This window comes from Lissotriton helveticus, chromosome 7 (genome assembly GCF_964261635.1).
Source record: "Lissotriton helveticus chromosome 7, aLisHel1.1, whole genome shotgun sequence".
In the NCBI taxonomy this organism is placed as follows: domain Eukaryota; kingdom Metazoa; phylum Chordata; class Amphibia; order Caudata; family Salamandridae; genus Lissotriton; species Lissotriton helveticus.
This window is the reverse complement of record NC_136068.1, coordinates 1422473292-1422485912: the sequence shown is the minus strand read 5'-3', so window position 1 is coordinate 1422485912 and position 12621 is coordinate 1422473292.

The following is a 12621-nucleotide window of genomic DNA, read 5'->3' as shown; positions in this document are numbered from 1 at the left end:
CGCATCCTTGGCCTGCCGGAAACAGAGGGGAAGGGTGCAATGGATTTGTACGTCGAGGACCTCATCCAAAATGGACTGCGGCCGAAAGGCCTATCTAACTTTTTTTCAGTTGAAAGGGCGCACCGGGTACCTGGCGGGACACCCAAGCCTGGAGCCTCGCCGAGACCTGTACTGGCCAGACTTTTTAACTTTAGGGACAGAGACGCAATCCTGCAGGCGGCGAGAGGTTCACCGCCTATAAAAATCCAAAACTCGACTCTGGCTTTCTTTCCGGATTATACGGCAGAGGTGGCCAGGCGCCGGAAGTCCTTCACTGAGGTCAAAAAGGCCCTGCGAGATAAAGGCCTGCCCTACTCGATGCTGTTCCCTGCCAAATTGAGGATTGTGGCCGATGGAAAGGCGTGGTTCTTTGACAACCCGGAGGTGGCACGAGACTGGCTTGATGGATGGAGACAGGTGGGGCAGCCCCGGCGCCCACGGAGAGATCGACAGGAACACCACAGCGGCCGATCGGCGGAGCAGAGACCCGTGCCTCCTTCCCGCGGAGAAGATGATGCAGGACTGGGATCGGATTTGGAGAGAGACCCATTTGATTCAGGACAGCCGGCCGAACTTTGAGTGGAGCATTGCCGACTCGTTCACGTCTTTGAGACATGTTGAAACCTGGAGTTGGCGGGGCTGAGTAGGGTAGGCATTGGCCGATGCCTGTGGGGGACTCACCAACCCCACGAGCAAGTAAGATGGTTGGGGACGGGATTAAGCACTCTGCCAAGTTGGGGATGCGGGCGGGGAACAGTCCGTGGTGCAGGGGAGCAGGGAGGTGGGGAGGGGGGGAATTTAAGATGTTCTTCACATTGTACTTATTAATGGTTGTAATGTTATGGTTATTGTTCTTGGTCATCACCACTTCAATGGGACACGTGGTCTGGCGACAGGCTGTACACTCATGGTGCCCTAGCGCACGTCGTTGCATATATGTTACACTCCGACTCCACACGTCAGTGGAGCTGTTCATACTCCCGAATGGCACAGCAAGTTAGTGGCGCACTCACAGGCAGGGGCCCGCCGATGGCAGTGGTGACCCCCTTGAAATTACTTACATGGAATGTTAGAGGATTAGGGGACAAGATCAAACGGGGGTTGGTCCTCCAGACCGTCAAACGCCACGGGCCTGACTTGGTGATGTTGCAGGAGACGCACCTGGCTGGGTCTACCTGCAAAGCACTCGACAGACGGGGTTATGCCATGGCGGTACATGCGGAATTCACTACGGGTTCCAGGGGCACCGGGATACTCCTTAAGAAAAACTCCTCCTTTATGGTCGAAAGCCGCAAGAGGGACGACCAGGGTCGATTTGCGGCGCTGTATGGTCAGTGGGAAGGGAGACCCCTCAACATAGTGTCCGTATACATCCCACCAGCGCTACACTCTACGGCACTGCCGGCGCTGGGTCAATTTCTACTTGACCTCCCAGAGGGTGACATGATCATTGGGGGGGACTTCAATGCCATAACTGATCCACAGTTAGACACCTTTCCCGTACGAGAACGTCTGAGGGGGACGGCCGCGCTTCCTGGTTTTCTGACCGCGCTAGGCCTCACTGATGCTTGGCGTCAACTAAACCCCACGGCGACGCAATACACGCACTACTCAGCTGCACACAATAGTCTCTCACGTATTGATTACTTTTTCTTTTTGGGGTTGGGACTGGGATCGGTGGACAAACTAGAGATTCTGCCTAGAGGGGTCTCTGATCACTCCCCTATATCCCTCCACATTACGACTAAAGAGAGGAAGCGCGCTAGGATCTATCCAATATACCCCAATTACTTGCAAGTCCCTGATATTAGGAAAAAGCTTAAATTGGCCACTTCACACTATTTTACGGAAAATGTGGGCACAGTTTCCTCACCCTCGGTGCTCTGGGAGGCATACAAAACAGTCTTGCGAGGCGCAGCGATAGCGGCTATCACAGGGCACAAACGGGACTCCAGAAGTGACCTCGCACAATTGGAATTGGCACTACAGGCGGCGAACGCGGTGCACATGGACGACCCCACCCCTGCCACTGCGCATGCGCTACACCTCAGTCAACAACAACACTTGGCCCATCTCACAACGGTTACCAAGGGACACTTGGCGAACACCGCACACAGGGTATATGACTTGGGCGATAAGGCAGGGAAGATGCTGGCGTGGTTAGACAAAAGGAGTGGATGCCACAGGGGTATTCCGAGAATATACGCACAGGATGGCCAGCTGCAGACACACCCAGAGCAAATAGTTAGCACCCTGGCACGTCATTATCAGGAAATATACACACCGGTTCGGGCTGTCACAGAACGGGAGGCGATAGCGTCGCTTGATCATATTGCTGTCCCCGAGCTTTCACACGACGCACAACAGGAACTAGACACTGATTTAACCGAAGATGAAATCCAATTGGCAATACAGTCGTTGCGGCCCGGGAAGGCACTGGGCCCTAACGGGATACCCGTGGAATGGTACAAAGCGTCGGCTCCCCTGTTGAGCAAACCCCTGCTAGATATGTATGTAGAGAGTTTAGACAAGGCTGAACTCCCTCTGGACCAACGTACAGCCACGATAGTCGCCATCCCTAAGCCAGACAAGCCGCAGACGGCGTGCTCCTCGTACCGGCCTATTTCCTTGCTCAACGTGGAAGCAAAGGTCCTAGCGAAACTCCTGGCGGGTCGCCTGATTAAGCATCTACAGGCGCTAATCCACCCCGACCAGTCAGGTTTCATGCCGCACAGAAGCACGGCACTGAATTTGCGGAGAGTACATGGAGTCCTGGCACGAGCACATCTCCTCTCGGAACAGGCAGTCATTTTATCTCTTGACGCCAAAATGGCCTTCGATCTGGTGGAATGGGAGTATCTGTTCGCGGTCCTTGCTCGTATGGGCTTCGGCCCGAAATTTATAGCGTGGATACGGCTGCTCTATAGGTCACCCATGGCACAGGTGGTGGCGAATGGCCACATTTCACAGGCCTTCCCCCTGGGTCGTGGGACCAGACAGGGGTGCCCGCTATCCCCCCTACTCTTTGCGCTGGTGCTGGAGCCGCTGGCTATTCTGCTAAGAGCGACACCACTGTTTCGGGGCATCGCTTGGGAGGACGGGTGGGAAGATAAAGTGTCCTTGTATGCGGACGACATGCTGATTTACATGACCAATCCCAATGAGGGTGTCCCTGCCCTTTTGGCTCTATGCGATGAGCACGGGAAAGCGTCCGGTTACACCTTAAATTGGTCCAAATCCATACTATTCGTCCTTAAGGGCCCGGAGCCGTCGTTGCGGAATGACTGCCCCCTGCAAATTGCGGCCGGCTCGTTTAAATACTTGGGCATCTTTGTCACCACCAATGCGGCGGACTTCTATACAGCGAACTTGGTGCCTCCTCTGACGCGTCTACGTGCGGACGTTAAATATTGGGCTACCCTTCCGCTGACCCTCCTTGGGCGAGCAGCGTTATATAAAATGATGGCTCTCCCTAGATTTCTCTATGTGTTGGAAAACACCCCGCATGTAGTGGCTCCACGTTACTTCCAACAAGTCGCTGCGCTGGTGTCTGCCCTGTTGTGGGGCAGTGGCCCAGCCCGCATTTCACATGACAAACTAGTTCAAAGCTGGTACGACGGAGGGATTGCACTGCCCAACCTTCAACTGTATTATTGGGCGTCCCAACTTAAGGTAATTAATTGCTGGATCCATGTCCCGCGGGATGACCCCGCATACAAAGCGGACTGGTCACAGTTGGGGACGGACGGCATGCTATCAGTCTTATATAACCACTCCCAGGTCCGGAAGTTGATTGGACCAACATTGCATACGGCTACCTTATGGCACACAGCACAAGCTCGGCTGGGGTGGAAGGGGAAGATCACTAGAATGACGCCGTTGTGGGACGCGAAATCGTTAGGAAACTTGAGATCCAGTAAGGGCTTCACTAGCTGGGACCAAATTGGGATTTCGGTGGTGGGGGACCTATGGGATAAGGGCTCGGTGGTGGCGTTCTCACAGCTACAGCGGCAGTATGGTATGGGCCCCACTGAAACGTTCCGGTATGTGCAAATCCGTCACGCCCTACTACACGCCATTCCACCCGACACCATACTCCCGGAATCGTCCCCACTAGAGGACAGGTTGTTAACGGAATTTATGGAACAGAAGGCGACCTCTCTTACGTACAAAAAACTGGTTAACAACCTGACTAACCCCACACAGAAACTTAGAGAGCGGTGGGATGGAGACATAGGGGATATGGATGACACAGAATGGAATGAGGCGCTGGCATCACCGAGGGAGGTGGGCATCTCAGCTAGGTTCAGATTAGTCCAGCTCAAGATCCTACACCGCACCTATTACACCAGGACACTTCTACACAGGATACACAGAGCACCACACCCCTTCTGTCTGAGAGGATGCGGGGAGGAGGGAACTTTACTCCACACACTATGGGACTGCCCATTGATCCAGGAAGTCTGGAGGCAAATTATGCGCACAGTGTCCCAAGTCCTTGGGGTGTCCCTCCTTCCTGAGCCCCGTAAATGCCTGTTAAACATTTGGGACCCTACTGACCTGAGCAGATATGGCCAATTGTGGGTCACGTTGGCTGTGACAGTGGCCAAAAGAGACATTGCACAGAAATGGGGTGCTCCAGAAGTTCCTACAGTACATGGCTGGATTAGAAATATGGACCTTCTAATGGTAAAAGAGAGGGCGGTGTATGTGCTACGGGCTTGTCCCCGTAAATGGAATAAAGTGTGGTTGCCATGGAATACATACAGGGGGGAACCATGTGCGCCTTTGCCAGAAGACGAGGACTTAGAGTCGGAAGAAGAAGAGGATTGTGAGGGATGACCTAGTATATGAAACTTTGAGTTGTGGTGGGTTGGAGTGGGAACACGATGATGTCTTGAAAGAGTGTACGGACTAAATGCAGTATATGGACAAGTTCTGTGCAGGGATGTACCATTCTAGTGTGATGATGACATTAGTTGGGGTTTTTTGTAGATGTGATTTTTGTTTTATTAGATGACCTTGCCGAACACCAATTGCTATGTTATCAGTGGGCAAATTAAGAACTGGAACAGGGAATGATGTATTGACGAGTAAGGATTTGTGCAATACGATAGCGTTTATTTCCTTCGTATCAGTATTAGTAAACAGGACTTTGACATCGGAACACACGGGGGATCATCCGTAACTTTGACACCTGTATGTAACAATGTGAAATTGCAACTCAATGATATTACTGTCAATGTCTTCTTTGCCTTCTTGAAAATAAAGTTTAAAAAAAAAAAAAAAAAAAACTTAAAATGTCCTTTGGCACCCCATAACCTATATCCGCCATGAACCCTAAAATTACCCCTACACCCCAAAACCCAAACCTACTCAAATCCCTATACTTACATTATACTTACATGTAAAAAACATATGCCTTTACCATTCATGCCTGCACAACGAAATTCGTTTTAAAGGCATGAGTTGTAAAGGCATATGTGTTGTAATGCCATGAGTTGTAATGGCTGTATCCTCACCCCTTGTCATGCAATAAAACCAAAAGGTCATCTGCATATAAGGCAATATAATGTGTCTGAACTCCGCTAGTTATGCCCGCAAAAGCGGGTTCGAGACCTTGCATAACTAGTCAGAGTCTCAATTGCCTAGGCAAAAAGTAGAGTCGATCCATGGCAACCCTGTCTAGTTTCACACTCTACTCTGTAGCAATTCGAGATAACCCTACCTGCTCACTCTCTAGCCAAGGGTTCTATATATAATAGTTGGGTTCAGGCTACAAAACCCCAGTCCAGGCCAAAGTGATTTATTACACAATAGTGGAAGGCCCATTCCAGGCTTTGAAATGCCTTTTCAATGTTTACTTCAGGGAATGCTGTATATCTGTTCTCCAACGTATCATCCTCCAACTGTACAACAAAGATGCTAATGTTCAGTGCTGTGTTGCAGCCCAGGATGAATCCCTCCTGGTCGGCATGTATGAGGGTGGGCATATGGTGCAAGAGGTGAGTGGCCAAATTCCTGCTGAGGATTTTGTAATCAGTGTTCATCATTGATAATGGCCAGTAACATTTTTTTGTCATGGGCTACGTTTCCCGGTTTCCGTAGTGGCACTATCAGGGCTTCCCATGTGGAGATGACAGTATTCCCATATTCTAGCAGCCTTATATAGATCAAGGAGCTTGGGGCCAAAGTATCAACGAAGGGCTAGTAAAATTCAACTGGCAACCCGCCTGTGCTAGGTGTTTCATTCCGGGCCATAGACTTTATCACTGCTGAAATATCTGGCAGCATAACATCCCTACCCAACACCTCAACATCTTCTGTTAAGACTGTAGGGAACGTCAGGGGTTCTTGAAATACCTCTACATCAGCGGTGTAGCACACGTTAGTACTGTAATACCGGGCAGTATAATAGTCTTTGCAAATGATTTTAATAATGTACCTAACCCAATATTTTTCGAATTAACCAATTTTCTCACCAAGCTGTCTGATAAGGTTGTTACTCGGGGCAAGGGAATATATTCATGCCTCGCTGGTGATTTTAATGTACACTTTTCAAATGACAGGAATACGATGAGGAATATACGAGGGGTCAGGTCATTGAAGCCAGGAGTTGGGTTTAATAGCGGAATACCACGACCTACTAGATATTATGGCAACTGCAGGTAAAGATGAAACCATCCCCCCAACCTATAAAGGAAGATGGTATCCATCTACGATTGACTTTATATTTATTACTCGGAGCCTGGAACAAACCCTGCTCTATGGATCAGGTGTTGAATCTACCTTTAGCGTTCATAATCCACTAGAGGCTGTCTTCCTAATGGCCCCAAGGAAAGGATATGAGTGTCAGATAGGGGCGTGCAATCTTAAACCCACAACGGATAACTTCAAATTGGTCTGGAGAATGCACGATCCTGTACAAACCTTAGAGAAAATTGTGGGAGAGAATACGAGATCTGGGGAGGCCTGTTTATCTGAAGAGGATAGTGCCATTAACCCGTTTACCTCGGTGATAATTTCGCCTCAGTGCGGGGAATTCTATTATGTGGGCGGGCCGCGTCAGCCAACGGACGTGCGCAGCACTACCAAGGTAGTGCTCGCGATGGACGTTGGCCGATGGCAGCAAGGGAAGGGTTAATATAGTGGATGTTTGTAATGAACTTTGTCTAGGTAGAAAAAACACCCTTCTCAGACCTATATGCCCATCCAATAAGCTCCATGGCTGGTTTGACCCTGACTGTACAGCAGCCAATCAAGAACTAAAGAAGGCCCTAGGGAAGAAGCCTATAATCAAGGTACTAACCACTTCGCTGAGGAAACATTATCAGGCTGTTACAGCCAAGCGCTGGCAGCAGATTCTCACAGACCAATGGGAGACATTAGCACAAGCAGCTAATACGTAGGATAGCAAGCACGTCTGGGCCACAGTCTCTGGCATGAGATGTAAAAACCTGACAGTCTCCCTAATCCCTTGTCACATCACTAGCGAATCCTGGGAAGAGCATTTTAGCAAGGTCTATGCTTCCCCCCTTAATGTAGATAGATTTACTGTAGATAATAGTAAGCTAATAGATGTTAGATTTAGGGTAAAGGAGCTAGAAGAGGCCTTCTTTCAAAGTACGGGCAGTGAAGTTTTGGGCCTTGATGGAGTACCAATTGATTTACTAAAAATTCATACCAAACCTAGGGCTCCAATTCTAACAAATGTGTTCAGCAGATTACCTTATACAGATATACCAGACTCTTGGTGCACCTCTATTATTGTCCCTATATTCAAGAGAGGCAATCAAGAAGACCCCAGTTGCTACAGGCCAATATTGTTAATTGACACAACTGTAAAAGTTCTGGGACGTGTGATTTACAATAAGTTCCAAGAGTGGGCCCAAACAAAGTTGATTTTATATCGTGCCCAGCATGTATTTAGAAGCAAGATAGGGATAATTGAGCCGCCAACCTGAACATAATAATAAGTAAGTGAAGAGTCATTAAGCGTGTGCCTTTATACATGGCATTCATGGATTTAAGCGCTGCTTTCGACTGTGTGAACTGGTCAAAATTATGGCACATGTTGATACTTAAGGGTCTGGAAGTCCCCCTTGGTCATTTCCTCGCATTTTTCATAGGGGTAAGAGAGCAAAAGTCAGAATAAATAACAATGGGAATATATCCAAGGGTATTGAGTTTGGTCAGGGAGTTCGACAGGGGTGTATGTTAGCCCCACTCCTGTTCTTACTATATAATAACTATCTCTACCCATCCCTATCCCCTATAACCAGGGATGTTCCGTCTGTCAAAGGGAAACCCCTTTCTACACTTTTATATGGGGATGATGCAGTTTTAATGGCTCGAACCCCCAGAGCACTGCGTCTTCTAGTGTCAGCATTTATTGATTTTATGTCTAATCTGAATCTCTGAACAGATTTTGCAAAATCTCATGTTATGACATGTGGGCCACATTGTATTCAATTGTCTTCTATGCAAGTAGGATATAACTCCTTAAAAAGCGTTAAGAGCTTCCCTTACCTAGGAGTTATGTTTTCAGCTTCTGGAGCTTGGTCACCTAATATCGCACACCGTAGAATGTTATTTTCAAAAGCAATTGGATCATTGCTTTCCCTTCCTCATCCTCGTGGCGGGGGGCAGTTGAAAGCAATACTACAAATATATAAGTCTCAATGTGTTCCAATTGCTACCTGCGGTTTTGCCATTTGGGGGAGTGAGAATTGCGTAACCATACTGTCAGAGGAAAATAGGTTCTGTTGGCGTCTGTTGGGTGTACCAATTTCTTCCCCCCATGTCATCTGCCATAAAGAGTTAAATTTGCTATACTAATCCGATTTTATCGGAGTGAGACAATTGCAACTTTGTCCATCTCTTTGGAGTAATGACTAGGCATTGCTCACAAGAGATATAATAAATGACTGTATCTCTTGCGATAATGGCCTTCAAATTCCGTGGCTGGCATATATTAAATCAGAATTTGGGAAATGGCATGGAGCGAGCTTTTATATCGAGAGATTCATTCCCTACCTTTAACAAAAGGGAAGCTAGTAACTTCAGCTTTTTATAATCTAGCTCGTTTTAATACTGTAGTAGTGAAACCATTGATAACTGCATATTTGTCCGAGAGAATTTTCGTGTTATCACCTGTTTATTCAGAACAGTCTTGTGAGAGATGGGAAAGTTCCCGCTATTTAGGTATTGTGCTGATACTGTAAAATATTTATTGTGTTTCCCTTCTGGGTACCAACCAAATCTCGCTGCTATCCCCTGCCCTAGCAATAATATGTCAGGCCAAAACATGATACATTTTTTACTGTTTTGTACATTTTATGAATTGTATACAACGTCATTTTTGCTTCCACTTTTTAAAAGGAGCAATCCCGACATTAGTCAGAGTGAGCAATGTTTTCACCAACTGTCTGATGGTGAAACATGTTTATATGTAGGTTCATTTTCAAGACATGCTGTGAGGGCACGTGGCACTTTACAATTATAAAAACGTGTTGCTATTTCTTGTTTTTAATTTTTGTTTTTAATATCTAGTGTTATGGATAGATATGTTTTTATCTGATTTATAATAATGAAATAATGTTCATGTAGTGATGATTGTTTTATATGCATGTACTTTTATGGACGGGTGAACTTTGAGAATAAAGAAATCAAACTGAACAGTATAATAGTCATACAATTCCAGATTAATTTCCTCCTGACAGTGGAGTTTAGAGCCCTGTTGGGAGTCCAGGTCCACTATGATTGAGCCACGTTTTGCTGTGTTAGTGAGCCACGCTAAGAGCGAGCCAGGACGGTCCCTCTCCACGTACGCGCTCCCCCACAGTGGTCGCCATTAAGTAGGGGAGGTGGGCGGGACCCGAGAAGGTAGGGAAGCGGGAGCAGGGCTGTGTCGGGGGAGGGGCCATAGGGGTAACAGCGATGGGAAAGTACAGTAAACGAACACACAGTGGTAAACAAAATACCACAGAGTAAACAGCAAGGCACACAGAATGCCAGTAATATTACGAACAACGAGGAGGAATCGGGGAGAAAACAGAATAGCGAGTGAGCTATGTCAGACTCTGTGCTCAGATGATAATTGACAGAGATCAGCTTCCTGTTTGCTGCTTTTGTGAAACTAAGAAGGCATGCACTGGACGTTGTTCCCTTTAGAAAGTGTACTGTCGCTTGAGCTGATTTTTTCTTTGTATTTCGCCATTGTCATTAGGGATCCTTGGCTTTTCTAGGGAATTTGTATACCTTAATTTCTGGTGGGTAAAGGGTCAGTGTTAGTATCAGTTTTTTGCATTTGTCTTCAGGCATTATGTTGATGGACGTTCCATTGTCAATGATAAATGATATGGAGCTACCATTTATTTTGAGTTGAATGTCAGGTAACTTGGGCTTGGTTTCACTTGACTTGCACTTTCATGTTGATGACAGATGGTGGATGTTCGGAGTTGATTTGCTAAATCAAGTTCATGTATTGGGGTCATGTCCATCCTCATCACTAGTAGATATCCTTCCATCTCACTTTACCTTGACATTGAGGCAGAGGACCCACTGTTGCAATGTGAAGAGGATCTTGGACTAACATTGGATTTAATTTGTGGTATATGATGTCTCTGCCTTCTCTTCACACTATTGTTGGACTGTATCTGAATGTCCCTAATGTGCGTGCTTTTTCTCGTGTCTAGCTGGCCTTTCTTCTGGCGAGCGAGACATACAGCCTTGAAGTAGTTCTCCTTACCAGATCCTTTACAGGTTTGTATGGGGGCCGGGCATTGACCCCCATGTGGGAACGAAAATCCCCACCAGTTTGTTGTGAGTTGATATGCATGTGTCAGAGATAGTCTTGTGACAGGTTCTCACGGCAAGTGGTGTTTCTCAAGACGAGGATTCTGCCTTAATGGCAGCAGCTTGTCATTCTGCTCTCTCTTCTGCCTGAGAAGCCAGTAGCATTTTGTTCAATGTGAGAGTGTCAAGGAGCATGCAGCATCGAAATGAGTCAGACTGACACCCATCTCTGATGCGATAGCACAAGGCTTCTTCGTCGTTGAACTCTTTGAATTTGCAAAGCTTGATGAGGATTTCAAGTTTTTTTACGAACTCATCCATTGTCTCACCCTCTTGCTGACGCATTCCGTTGAAGATGTAGCATTCATAATCAACGTTTGGTGAAGGATCACATTTTTTCACCAGCGTTTGCTTCACTTTCTGTTAGGAGGTAGCATTTTCACCTAGTAGTTTCTTGGTGGCGTCTTTGACCCACTCCCCAGCTAAGTTTTTCAGATACTTAATTATCTTGGCATCATTGTCTTCATCCAGAGTGACAATGGAGCTGTCAAATGTGTCGATCCATGCGGGCCCTCTGGCATCGATATTTTGTTGCTTAGCAGTGTCAAATGGAAATGGCAGCTTCAAGATAGCCGCTGTGTGGTACTTGTCTCCTCCCACCTGCGCCATTGTGAGGTGAGGTAGTGTTCGTGATAGGATGAGGCAGAAGTATGGGTGTTTGTGGGTCATCAGGGTGCTCTTAGCACTGGTCATTGTACATAGAAGGGTCAGCAGGTCCAGAAAATGGAGTGTCACTGTGGCGATGCTAATACAGGTATTGGTTATGTAAAGAGGGAAATGTGCAAAAATCTGCTAGTGTCTTTCAGCAGTAGTGTCAAGAGTAGGAATGGCAGCCCCTTTAGGTAAGCAGTTGAGAGTTCCACAGGCTCAAAAGCAAAGCATGTAAAAGAAAGACTTACAGAAGGCAGGCCAGGCGTACCTTTATGCATAAAATAAACCTCCAACACGTTCGAAAGCAAGCCATGTGAGAGGGAGATTGAAAAATGGGCCTCAGCAGCATGCGGCAGTGGAGTTCCATGTGTTAATGACCAGACCAGAAAAAACAGATAGGTGACACCAACAGCGTGCAGGTGAGGAGAGCCAGCACGTGCTATGAAGAGCCTACAGTCACTCAGGAATCCATGCGGCAGCATGCAGGGCTACTCAGCACAGTCTGCTGCCATGTGAGCTGTCACTGCACACGTGCTCCCACCTGCCCACTCCAACTAAGTGTTGGAGCAGCCACCAGCACCACGAGAAATCCTTGAGGTAAGAGAAGAGAGAGCGGACAGGGTCCTGCGGTGAGAGCGAGGGCTCCGATGCAAGCACGATTGCTCCTCATCACCAGTTGCTCGGGACACAGGAGTATCATCTCCTACTACTTTCTTTGTACTGTGACCTCCCTATGTCAGTTCCCCTTCCTCTCGGTGCCCACACACATCCTAGTCTTGCTATATGTGGGGGGAGCACTCCCACATGGTCTTAGGGGCACGGCCACATGTACAAAGCTTTTTTGAGGACGCAAGTGGGCCGTTTGCAAACGCAGAAAGCCATTTGACATGTACCAAACCCAAATAACGATTCAGTACCCTGCTGCCGAATCACAATTTAAGTTTGTGATTTGATATTGGAAAGGGGTGTTTTGAGGGCATCCCTTCCTAATACCAAATCGCAGTAGTATGCATGAATGTTTTGTGACCAAAATAAAGTCGCAAAACATTTGCATTTTATCACAAAATTCAATTT